Source organism: Pseudorca crassidens, chromosome 14, assembly GCF_039906515.1.
Source record: "Pseudorca crassidens isolate mPseCra1 chromosome 14, mPseCra1.hap1, whole genome shotgun sequence".
Classification (NCBI taxonomy): Eukaryota; Metazoa; Chordata; class Mammalia; order Artiodactyla; family Delphinidae; genus Pseudorca; species Pseudorca crassidens.
Window position 1 is genome coordinate 61,285,922 of NC_090309.1, and position 13,031 is coordinate 61,298,952.

General features: G+C 39.3%; 1 protein-coding gene and 1 long non-coding RNA gene across 2 annotated transcripts in view; one reads left to right on the forward strand and one right to left on the reverse strand.

Annotated features, from left to right (window-relative positions):
* The window catches only part of ARHGEF33 (Rho guanine nucleotide exchange factor 33), a 79,488-nt gene that overhangs the window by 64,526 nt on the left and 1,931 nt on the right, over positions 1-13,031 (reverse strand). Inside the window, exon 2 of the mRNA XM_067703203.1 lies at positions 9,690-9,759. The gene's annotated coding sequence lies outside the window, so the exon portion shown is untranslated. The remainder of the gene's footprint in view (positions 1-9,689; positions 9,760-13,031) is intronic.
* The window catches only part of LOC137205260 (uncharacterized), a 47,415-nt gene that overhangs the window by 33,620 nt on the left and 764 nt on the right, over positions 1-13,031 (forward strand). Inside the window, exon 6 of the long non-coding RNA XR_010934075.1 lies at positions 4,768-4,873. This is a non-coding gene — a long non-coding RNA (uncharacterized lncRNA). The remainder of the gene's footprint in view (positions 1-4,767; positions 4,874-13,031) is intronic.

Genomic DNA, 13,031 nt, shown 5'->3' on the forward strand with positions numbered 1-13,031 from the left:
AAAGGCCTAAAAACATTCCATAAAGAGACCAGAACACATTGGGCACACTGGGTCTGGTTTTGCTAAGAAGCTATATTCTGATTCCTAAATCTCATATTGCACTATTTCAATTTCCTTTTTGGAAAAAGTTGGGACAGGAATAAGGAAATAAAATATAGAAAGAAGTACTCCATCCTCCTGCCTCCAAACTGAATTACATACTTCTCCCATCCCAGATAGTTGGATAGCAATCCTATTCTTCAGAACCTTTAAAAATATGTATGGAAAGACACTGAACAACCTCACTTGAAATCTATCTAGGGCTACTTAAATGTACTATAGCAAATCATTCCCTGTGTAGATCATGCCCATTTCAACTTGTTCTGATATCATTTGAAAATGGCTCCCTTAACTGAAGGCAAGCTGATCTAACAGGGCACACACATGCTGCCCCACATCATTTCTTGCCTTTGTTGCTATGTACTTAGCGCTCTTGTTAGGCCATCCATTTTGCTTTCTGATGACGCAATCTGTGAACATTTTCCTCAGGCTTCCTACCATAGAACTATGTAAAAATGTTCCCTAAAGAGTCAGGAAGGTAGTGCACCTCATGACTAGCAGTATTGGGGAAAGGAAGGAATACTGGACTGAGATCCAACCCTGACTTCTCACTCACTGTGGGGCTGTGGGAAAGCCAGGCACCCTCTCCAGGCTTCCATTTCCTCATATCTAGTATGCAGAGTCTCTCAAAGTCCTTGCAGCCCTGAAATGCTGAGGCTAAAACCCTAGCAGGGCATCTCCAAATATTACTCAGCAATATGGTGATATGGCAACCAATGGCTTTCCTTCCCAGCCCTCAGTCCAGAGCCTTCTATAACTGTCCCTTTGTTCAATTTAAAAAACAAAAACCAGGGACTTCCCTGGTGGTCCAGTGGCTAAGACTCTGAGCTCCCAACGCAGGGGGCCTGGGTTCAATCCCTGGTCAGGGAACTAGATCCCACATGCCGCAGCTAAGAGTTCTCATGCCACAACCAAAGATCCCTCATGTCACAACTAAGACCTGGCACAGCCAAAATAAATAAATAAATGTTAAAAAAAAAAAAAAAAAGACCCACTGTACCCCAAACCAAAATGATGCTAAACAGTTCACAATTTTGTAATCCCTATTTTTTCTGCTATGTCATTTTAGCTATCTTTTTAGTATTTAGGTCTTTATTTTGAGCGAAGGAAACAAAACTGTCTGTTCTTCTGATCTTTTTCTTCTGCTAAATGAATATCCCTTGTTGGACTTATATTTCTTTCTAATGAAGATTTTTTTTAACATCTTTATTTTAGTATAATTGCTTTACAATGGTAAGTTAGTTTCTGCTTTATAACAAAGTGAATCAGCTATACATATACATATATCCCCATATCTCCTCCCTCTTGGGTTTCCCTCCCACTCTCCCTATCCCACCACTCTAGGTGGTCACAAAGCACCGAGCTGATCTCACTGTGCTATGTGGCTGCTTCCCACTAGCTATCTACCTTACGTTTGGTAGTGTATGTATGTCCATGCCACTCTCTCACTCCAATGAAGATTTTCACTTGGCTGTTCCATGGTCACCTCAAATTCAACCTGTTTAAATCACATCGGTCACCTTCACCCTATCCAGGTACCCCCTTCAGATTTCATTTCCCAGGCTCTGTCACTAACACCACTATTGACCCAGACTTAAGACCTTGGAATGATTTTCCTCTCATCCTATGAGACACCACCATTAGTGAAATCCTTCTGAGTCTTCCTTTATATGGTTTCTTACATTTTCTCCTTCCTTTTTATTTAAAAAAATTTTTTTTGGCTGCATTGGGTCTTCATTGCTGCTCACAGGCTTTCTCTAGTTGCATCGAGCGGGGGCTACTCTTCATTGTGGTGCGCAGGCTTCTCATTGTGGTGGCTTCTCTTGTTGCGGAGCACAGGCTGTAGAGCGCAGGCTCAGTAGGTGTGGCGCACGGGCTTAGTTGCTCTGCAGCACGTGGGATCTTCCTGGACCAGGGATCAAACCCGTGTCCCCTACATTGGCAGGCGGATTCTTAACCACTGCGCCACCAGGGAAGTCCCTCTCCTTCATTTTCATTGTCACTTCTTTGGATCAACCTGACTGCTTTGTTCCTAAACATCTATAGGAACATCCTAATTAGTTTATCAACACTCTATGCTGCTACAGAACTAGATTATTTTCCTTTAAATATCACTTTTATCATCTTTTGCCCTTGTTCATGCTCTTGAATAGCTCTCTCCTTATTAAAATATACAACAAACCCCAAGGTCCTCCACAATGTCCCTGACCTTCGTCTCCAACCTTGTTTGGGATATTTAGGAGGTATTCCAGCCCCCTAACTCTTATTCACCACTTGCATTCCTACCTTATCTCTCCCCTTCCCTGCAGCCTAGTCTGCCCTCCTCACCCTACTCCAATTGTCAAATCCTTACTCACTCCCCAAAGTCTAACTCAGGTTCCATCCCTGTCTGGGACTTTTACCTTCAGTCCAATAGGAAATTATCCCTGTCGTGGAATATCTGTAGAACTCAATTGGAACCAAAACCATGATTTTCTGCTGTATGTATCTTATGTTATAGTCTCATTTTCTAAATAGACTTCTTGAGAAAAGAGGCTATTTTTTCCAACTCCTCATATTCTTGGTGCCTGTTTTATATTCTTACATAGAATAGAAGCTCAATAAAAATTTGTTGACTGAGGTGATAAACCTGCTAAACATTGTCAATAATAACTATGTAGCACATAATCCTCCCCTAATTAATTAGGTGTTAATTCCTTACTAATAATTACTTGTTAAGTGTTCTCTTACCTAACAATCTGGCAATCAACAGTCGTGGACGTAGAGACAGAGGGAGAAAGAATTTGGCTGCAGGAAATCCAGGCCGGGAGAGTAGAACAAAGGGGTTTAATGCTCTATCTCAGTCCTAAAGGGCATTTTCAGAGTGACAGGGTCTAAAATAAGATGATCTGCGATGGCTTAGCCTTTGTTATATATATTAGGTTCTAATGTTTTGGATTTAGAGACAAAGTCAATCCTTTTCTTCTCCACCTATTTTGGAACGCACCTTAGAAACCTCACTGCCTGGGGTTTGCCCACTTCTTTTCTCTTAACGCTCAGGGACCTGCCTTTGGCCTGTAACATCTACCACTCATCTTCTTGGGGATCCATGCTCCTAGTCTCCAAGACAAATGTGAGATAGGCAGTAAATGAGCCTGTAGACGCAAGATCTAGGAATCCAGGAAAAACAAAAACAAAAACGAAACCACACCCACCCCTTTGAAAGCAGTATTTTCAGCCTGCTCCTGGAATCTTTAACTCCTTCCCACACATTCCTAAACTTAGGTTCTTCCTCTAGCCTGTCGCTTGTGAAGCTGAGGAGAGAAATACTGTAAATCTGGATGCAAAGTTTACATGCAAATCAAAACCCTGCTTCTTAAAATCCTGTAAATTCAGTTTTCATAGCCTTTTGAATTTACTGTTAATAGCCATAATCCCCATTGGCAAAAATTATATAAATAAGTAGATTCAGTACATTTGAAAAGTCATTAAAATGTTAATATAGAATATTTAGAATCACAGAAGCAAGAAAAGCTCATTTGTGAAAATCCTGGGACCCACAGGATGTGAGGGGAAAAAGCGAGGTTGAAACTCAAACTCTTACGCACCTTCACCAGGGCCCATTTTGCTCCTATCTCCTGACAACTTCGAAGTCTTGTCAAATTTACAATATCCCACAATCATACATTAAGGATAAAAAAAGTTCTAAGGCTCCTGGTCTCTTTAAATGTCACCTCATTAAAAGGGCCTTCCCTGACCACGGACGTAAGAGCAGGACTCAGCTTTCACTGCCTGTCTCCTTTCCATTGCTTTCCATTCCAGTTTTCCCTACAGCATTTTCTACCAAATGACAATGGTCTGTTTATTTGTTTATTGATCATCTTGGCCCATCATCTCCACTTCATGAGGGTTTGGATGTTTTTATTCACTCTGCATTCCCCGAGGTCTGAAAGAGGGTCTCCCGCACAGAATAGACCCCAAATAAATAGGTATGAAGTAAATGAATGAAACAGTATCAATATCATGGTTTGGAAAGACCAAACCAAACCACACCTAACCAGAACAACTTGCAATATAAACTAAGAATTCAGCATATGTGGTAAAAAGGATCAGAGCTGAAAAATGACACAGAGATCAGCCAGCCAGACCCTGTCACTTCAAAATAAAGAAAATGAGGTCCATGGTTAAGTGACTTGACAAGTCATAAGCTCTTGTTTTGACAGAAATAATAAAATGGTTCACTACAGAGTTCCAATTTCTTGTACAAATATGGTAATTATGGAATTTGATAATACCATTTTAATCTCAGTGAGGTGGGCCTCATAAATCAGTGGAATAAAAAGGCTGTCAGGTCAGGCCCTTTGCCCAAATAAACCAACCTCACTGTCACCAACACTATGACTTTATTCCTTTGGACCTTGAGAGATTTTTTTAAAACATACTTTACTTACTCTGTTGTCAGCTAACACTTTAACTAGTTGAGAGCAACACGGAGAGCCAAGCTAGGTAGGGGGTGGGAATGGGGAATCTGAGCTTTGAAGTATGGAGCGTCTAGACTCCGGTCCTAGCTGTATGATTTAAATAGTTGATTGACCCTGGGAAAGTTACTTAATCTCTCTGAGAGTCTGATTAGCTCCGTCTGTGGTATGATTATATGTCTCTGGTAGTGATTATTACTATCCTTTGCAGTTTTGCCTAGCACAAAGCTGGAAGCTCTAGCCTAAGATCGACAGAGGTGAAAGAAAAAGCAAACTTTGGATCCTCCCGAGGAGTCTAGATTCAACGGTCTTTAAAGGTAGGAACCGTATGTTAAGCTTTGTCTGTGGTCTCGAGCACTTAGCTCACAGGTAAGCACTGTGCAGGTGCCGGTTACCACTTCAGGAGCCAGAATCGAGAGCTTGCGTCCAAGGCAGCAGCCTCAGCCCAGCTGTGGGAAGGGAGGGAGCCCCCCCAGCCATCAACTGCTTGGCAACCTTGGGCCTGAAAACGGGGCTAGAGATAGATTATGGAGCTGTGCATGCACCTGTCTTTCAGAGGTGCTGAAAGGGCCTGGAAATGTGAGAGGGAGAAAACCATACTTATCAGGAATTCTCTCAAGGAAAGTATCTTGTGTGATCGAAAGGAATGCTTCGATAAGCATCTTGAGGGTGTGTATGTATGTGTGTGTGTTTGGGGTGGGTGATGGGATACCCTAGATGCAGGCTTGAATAGCAACAGATGGTTGCCAGAAAGCCTTCTTAGAAGGGTGAGTCTGGTTTCCTTGTAGGATTTTTGTTTTGCTGAGTGGTGCAGCCAGTGTGAGGCCAGAGCTGAGCCGCTCTTGATCCTGCACAGGAGACTGAGTACTGCCCTTGGGAGTCCTCCTTTTCCGCTCTACCTCCGTGGAGGAATCAGCCTCTTTTCTATTCAAATGTTGAATAATGAAAGAAAATCTGTTTGAATGAGTGTCAGATTTTAAGCCTGCCTCATGTCTCTTGATCAAGCTCTGCCTATGGGACCTTAATTTTATGCCTGAGTGTGGCTCCCGATATATCCCTGTAGCCACTTAGACATTAGTTGATATGATTTTGCTACTTGTAACAGCTAATGACTGGACTGGCTGGACTTACTTCATTTGTTTCTCTGTTTCATAGTATTTCAAATAAAACTTCATAGCAGTTAGTATATATGATACAGATGTGTAGATAGATAATCACAGTTCATGCATTTCATCAAATCCTTGCCTGTATACCTTTGTTCCTTCCATCCTCTATGCCTCAAATATCTTTCCCTACCTAATGACTATTTCTTATCCGTCAAGGCTCAATTTAAGCCCCTCCTTCTCTATGAAGCCTGCCCTGGTCCTCCAAGTCATCATTAGTTGATCCCTCTTCTAATACATTCTCATACCATATTATTAGTGTCTCTCTCTGTTGGGATTTATAGGCAACAGGCCCTGTCTGTGTCCCACACGACACTGTAAGCTGCACCAGGACAGGGACTATTCATATTCATATCCATTGCACCTGGTGAGCATCTGGTTCTTATCAAACTAGACTGCTAGACTTTAAGCCTCAGGATAAACATAGATTATCTCTTTATAATAGCAATTTTACTCAATGGTAGGCAATTTTAAAAAGTATTATATATTTTATCTTATTTTATTTTTTAAATTAATTTATTTTATTTATTTTTGGCTGTGTTGGGTCTTCGTTGCTGCACACGGGCTTTCTCTAGTTACGGCAAGTGGGGGCTACTCTTTGTTGCGGTCCACAGGCTTCTCATCGCGGTGGCTTCTCTTGTTGTGGAGCACGGGCTCTAGGCACGCGGGCTTCAGTAGTTGTGGCTCGCAGGCTCTAGAGCGCAGGCTCAGTAGTTGTGGCGCATGGGCTTAGTTGCTCCGCGGCATGTGGGATCTTCCCGGACTAGGGCTCGAACCCGTGTCCCCTGCATTGGCAGGTGGATTACCTAACCAGTGCGCCACCAGGGAAGCCCAGTATTATATATTTTAAATGTTCAGATAGTTCATAGAGAGGCATGCAAAATTAGCTTGAGTTTTAAAGGTAAATACATTTATATCGTTTGTTCACATTCCTCTGATATGAAAAGTTTGAGAACTTTTTGTGGTGGGCACTCAACACAAATTTGAGTTGAATTTATTTAAATTCCAGAGGATGTTTATACTTAATGATTTCTTTCCCTAAAGAAAAAATACGGAGAGGCTGGTAAAAGGGTACAAACTCTCAGTTATAAGAAGAATAAGGTCTGAGGATCTAATGTATAACATGGTGACTATAGTTGTTAAGATTGAATTGTAAATATAATTGAAATTTGCTAAAAGAGTAGAACTTAAATGTCCCCACCAAAAAAGGGGGGGGGGCAAATCCTTTCACAATGAATACATATATCAAATCATCACATTGCACACTTTAAATATCTTATAACTTTATTTGTCAATTATACCTCAATAAATCTGGGGAAAAAAGAAAACAACGTGGAATCTTATTTATTTTTATTAACAGCAAGGAGATGCATTTTTTAAAAAATAATGAGCTAGAAAGGCAAGCTGGAAAAATCAATGCTGTATCACCTAAACTGTAAATTTTTTATTAACAAAAGTTCACTATCTATACATGTAGACTGAGAAATCTTTCAGAGCACTACCCTTCGGCAAAGACCAAATGCTTCTTGTATTTTAAAAAGTTCTTATAATACATCATACACACAAAATAGCATATATAATATATGTACAAGTTTAGTCTTCACAGCCTTTGTAGCATCTGATAAGTAAAATTTTTATTGAACAATAAATATTTATCAAGGGAAATATCTTTGAGACTTTATAGTCTTACCTCATTTATGAAGTCACTGCCGAGAATAGGAGGTGAGACTAATATTGCATTTTTAGGTAGGTATATCAGGTGAAGTACAGACAAATAGAAATGAACTAGCTATGACATTATTTGTAAGCCTGGCTTTATACCACATTACTTTAAAACAAAATTAGAAAAATAACTATAAAAGCAATACATGCTCAGTGTAAACAACTTGATAACCTTACCCGTTTTACCCTCTTTCTCTTTTCCTACTCTTTGCAAAGTCAGTAGGAAACCAAATGGTGCATCAGGAGTTACTGTAGGACAGTGGAAGGCAAGATGGTGTGGCAGACCAGGAGTGATACAGACCCCGAGGGACTGACACTAGCTTGACTGTGCATGGGACTCACTGCAGTGAGGGGGCAGATGTACTGCCCAAATTTTGAGCTTTATCTTACAAATACAATCTCAGAGCTTCAGTCTCCCAATCTCCTTTGTGAAAGCAGTGACCTTCCACTCAATTCCATTTGATTTTAGCAATGTATCTTTTTAATAGCATATTATTTCATCAATGATCCCCCAACAAATCTGAATCAAATGGTCTTATCTCCTTTTTATATCTTATTCTATCATCCACATTAGTATTCCCATGATAATTTATTTAGTCATGCATTAATTGTAGACTTCTTACCTACCAATGAAAATCTTGATCAAAATCCTTCAGTGACTCCTAAAGTTCAAACATCCTATCACAATGGACAAAACCCTTCATGATCTGGCCTCTACCTAGCTCTGCAAACTCTTTAGTCACTTTCATATACATGCTGGGCTCCTAACACAAAGACAGTCTTGTGGGTCCCTGTCCTTTCTAGCCTCTAGGATTTATAAATGTTGTTTCCTCAGTGGACATCCTTCCCCTACCCTGGGCTAGCTGTCAAACTCCTTGTGTTCTTCAAGATTTCTGTGCAAGTATCACTCTTCCCTTTCTTGACATGTCTCAGTAAAGTCCTTGCTTTTCTGTGCTGCCATAGCATCTTGTGCACACTTCTATTATAGTATTTATGTTAAATTACTAATTTAAAAATCTTACTTCTACAAGATCAGGGGTCCGTATACTCTCAGAGTCTCCATGAATCCCCTGAATTATAGCCAGAATTTTATACAGATTTATTTTCTTCTGGGGAGAAGGTTCAGAGCTCACATCAGAGTCTCAAAAGAGTCCATATTTACTCTCTTAAAACCAAATTAAGAACCACTGCACTAGATTATGAGTCCCTAGGAAAGAAAGAGTGAATTCTATTCTTTGAGTCTCGTTAGTTAGATGCCTAATGTTAGCTGAATGAGCTTTTCAGTTATTATTTAAAGATAGATATTTATACTAGTACAGATATATGGTAAATTCAACCTCCTCTATTCATTGATGTTTTTAAGTAGGCAGGAAGTGTGATGTAATGAAAAGCATATTGGACAAAAGGAAAGATATGGAAGGGTTTATACCAAACTACTAACAGTGGTTATGCTTGAAAAGAGGGATGGGGTAGGGGAGGGATGGGCTTAAACATTTTACTTACACTCTTCTGTCTTGAACAAGTGTTTGTTTTATAATGTGCACTTTTTAGATTTGAAATTTAAAAATATTGCTTTGAACTATGGGACTTTTCTCTTAAGTGCATTAAACATCTAGCTTCAAATTCCAGCTCTGTGACTTATTTAGTTTTGTGAGCCTGGAACCTTACTTAATCTTCATAAACCTACTTCAACTGTAAAACGAGGGTAAGACTTACAAATCGCACATAGTTATTATGTCGCAAAGCCTAGTATAAGTAGGAACTCAGTAAATATTAGTTGAATGTGAAGTAAATGTTTTCATTTACTCATTTAAAGGTTTTTTTGCAATCCCCAAAGACATCTAAAAATAGAACTCAAAACATGGTCATTATTGTCTCAATACTGTGAGTAAACATAAATGCGGTAAAAGTTTGATGTAACATGGCTGGTTTATTAGGTGGCTGTTAGCTCTGACTATAACTAATAAAGGAATCCCACAGTATGTCCATTTGTTTTTGTTTTTAAACAAAGAAGGGTTATAAAATTCTTCAAAACAATTTGTAATATTTGTACTTCAAGAATGAAGTACAGTTATAAAGCAGAAACTAACACACCATTGTAAAGCAATTATACTCCAATAAAGATGTTAAAAAAAAAAAAGAATCAAGTACAAGTTTAAACTAAGTAAAGTACAAGTACATTGTTTTAAAGTAGGCTCTCAGTTTATGTATTCTTACTAGTAATAAGTTCTTTGCAATTTTCACTCACCTCATGGCCTGTTTCCACCTGTAGACATCACACCATGTTTTGTGAAGCTTTCCTGATTTCTTTAGAGGTTCTATAAAAAATAAAATGCCATTGATAATGACAGGTACCTTGTAATGTATACCATACTTTTTTTCCTATAATTTCATAACTAAAAGTTTTTATTATATATGCAATTGATGGTTTAAAATTTCTAATAGTTAAAATACATAATGTAAAATGTAAAAGTTCTTGTTTCTCTTAGTCTTTTAGTTTTTAAGTCACTTGGTGCTGAGTAGGCACAATGATTTGTATCTTTGGGGTGACTAATAAAAATAAATTCTTATGTATTTAGAAGCATAGCTGGAATACTCTAACATGGCTTAGGGGGCTTTGCTGAATCAGAAGAATTCAAAGCAGTTCATCTGACCTGAAAATAATGAAAGCCAAAAATCTAGAGGTTTTCCTAAGTATCCCACATTAAATGAAATCACCTACATCAAGTGACAAGTGAAGTAGGTTTATAAGAGGTTTTTCTGTAGGGGCTAATTGAGATGATTCACAATCAAAAGTAAGTACAAATCCTTTTGGAGAACACTCTATGAATTATATGGTTTTGTGAGCAGTACAGCGGTTTCCAAGCCAGCTGTGTGTTTTATTTATTTTTTCATTATCTGAAGCCTCTTGGGCAGTTTGGCCAAGTCTCTGAATCTCTGGGCTTTCAGTTTCTTGATCTATATAATAGGCACAGTAGTAATAATAGGCACCTCACAGTGCAGAAGTGAGGATTAAGGGAGATGAAAGCTGAGGGTCAGGGGCCAGATGCAGGAGTGGACAGTGGGGGGACCAAAGGCTTACTCAGTCACCTTTGTCATTTTGTCACATCCCTGTCCTTTATCCTAAGTGAATCTGTGTTTATTCCCAGCTTGGCTTGCTCTTTTTTTCCCCTTAACTTTACAGAAAATTTGTCTTAAAACATTCTTTTTTGTGCAAATGCTGTTCTTTGTCCTAAAGGAATATGAGAATCAATGGATGGCCTTACTGACTCTGTCAGTCACTGCCAGTTGCCACCCAATATCCATTTTCCCTGTTTCTTATAGTAACCCAGTTAAAAAACTATATTCCCCCTTCTCCTTCACAGGTAGGTGTAACCATGGAGATAGATTCTACCCACGAGTTACAAGTAGAAATAGTGTGAGTGACTTTTGGGAAGTTTCCTTAAAAGAGGAAACACATCTTTTTCTTCCCTTTCCTCCTTCCTGCTGGCTGAACACCAGTGAGATAGGTGGAGTCCTAGCAACCTTCTTGGACCAAGAGGTGAGACACCAAGGATGGCAGAAGAGCAAGGTAGAAGGAACCTTGGTCTCTCACACCAAGGAACTGCTTGAATAGCTCTAGATTGGCTACAGAGTTTTTTTTTTTTAAATGAAAGAAAGAAATAACCTTCTAGCTTATGTAAGCCACTATTATTTTGGTTTTTCCAACATATACAAATGAGCCCAACCTTAATGATATGCTGGTCCTCTAGGAAGTTGTCTTGAACAAAGAACCATTTTTAATTCTTAGAAGTGTTCTTACACTTCCCTTGATCCTACGTGTGCTTTCTACATATCAACAGTAGATTTTCTACTCTTCAAAAGCCTCTAGTGTAGCCCTCCAGTCTTTGTTTTTACCTTTTCTCTTTTGCATCACCCATATTTTAGATATTATACACTCATTTGAGCTCCTCAGATAGGAACTTGGAAAATGGGGCCACTCTATTGGGGAAGAAAGAGGGAATTTTGGCTAAAATTAAGTTTTTAGTTTTTTTGTGGATTATAGGAAAAGCAGAGTTCATCTGTACTCAGCAGACATTTATTAAGCACATACCATGTAAAAGGCATTGTGCCGGGTCCTGGGAGGAAATATAAAGATGACGTTGTTCTGGCTTCCAGGAGCTTACAGTCTAGTAGGAAAGATGAGACACACAAATAACTACAGCATATGATGGATTGAGAAAAAATGCAATAAGAAAAGTATAAAGTGCCTAAAACTTTAAGAGGAGAAAAGATGAGTTCCACTTGTGGGGATTAGAGAAAATGTCATGAAGAAGATAGGATTTGAGCTGGGCTTTGAACAGTATGTAGAAATGGTAAAACAAACAAACAACAACAACAAAAAAAAACAAAGGGGGGGTGGGGAGCTCAGGAAAGGATCAGAGGTAGACAGTTACAATGCATCAGTGGATTTAGGGATCCCAGGCAGCATCAAGGATAGAGTAGAAGGTAAAGCTAGACAGGTGGATTAGAGACAGATAAAGGGTGGTGAATATCTTCTTGGGAGCCTGCTCCAAAGTGGAGAGAATAAGGAGTCACTGAAAGATTTTAAGCAAGGGAATAACCAGACCACATGTCTTCAGTCAGAAGATGACTCTTGTGAGTGTAGAGGAAAGACCAGCTGCAGAGAGGCTGGGAGTGGGCACCTTTAATAATCCAGGTAAAATGTAATGATGGCCTGAATTAGGGAAGCGACCATTAGAAAGGAAAGGAGGGCACAGATAGAAGCAATATTTCAGAGGTTACTACATGAGCTAAATGTATGCTTTGCCCAGGAAAAAGAGTCGGACTGTAATTCCCTGATCCAGAAGTAGAAAATCTATCCATAAAAGAATTTTTAAAATTACTCTACAGTTACATAAACTGGAAAACTAAAAGAAGGCTGAATATGCTGTAATAATGGATTTATTGGTTCTAAAATTTTAGCAGAGCCTTAACATTTATTTTCCTGAGACATCAATTGGGGGTACACTGACTGACCCTGGTAGGAGATGGGGAAAGAATATTGAAAAGCATCTCAGGAAAGAAAGGCAACCATCACTTCTATCCCATTGTTCATCCTTTGCTCAGGTGTTATGGTAAATAGCAGGTAGCAGGGTATTTTACAAGGTAAGGTTCTTTCACTTCTCCTTAGTTATCATCCCTTTACCCACCCTTATGCACCATCTCTACTCACCCTTCCCCCCCACACACACACACTCCATAAGGAATCCAGTGAAAATTTAAGAGAAGGAGGTGGCTTTCTAAAGAGCATAAGAATTTTCTAATATTTGCCTCTTCATCGCTCACTAAAACCATGCCAGCATAGCCCCCTGCAAAATGGAAAGGGCTGGCATAGACTCATATAAGGGCATTGTGTTCTCAAATAGCTTTCAGATAAATAACACCCCCTCCCCCAAATCCTAAATAGCTACTTCCTCATTCTCAGGGGATACAGTCTAGAGATTTCCTCCAATGGACAAATTTGAGCATCTAATCAGCTGCCACTTTGTCTTTTTATTTTTCTGATTATTGAGGCAGATTTAAATAGGTGTTCATACCCAATAATCTC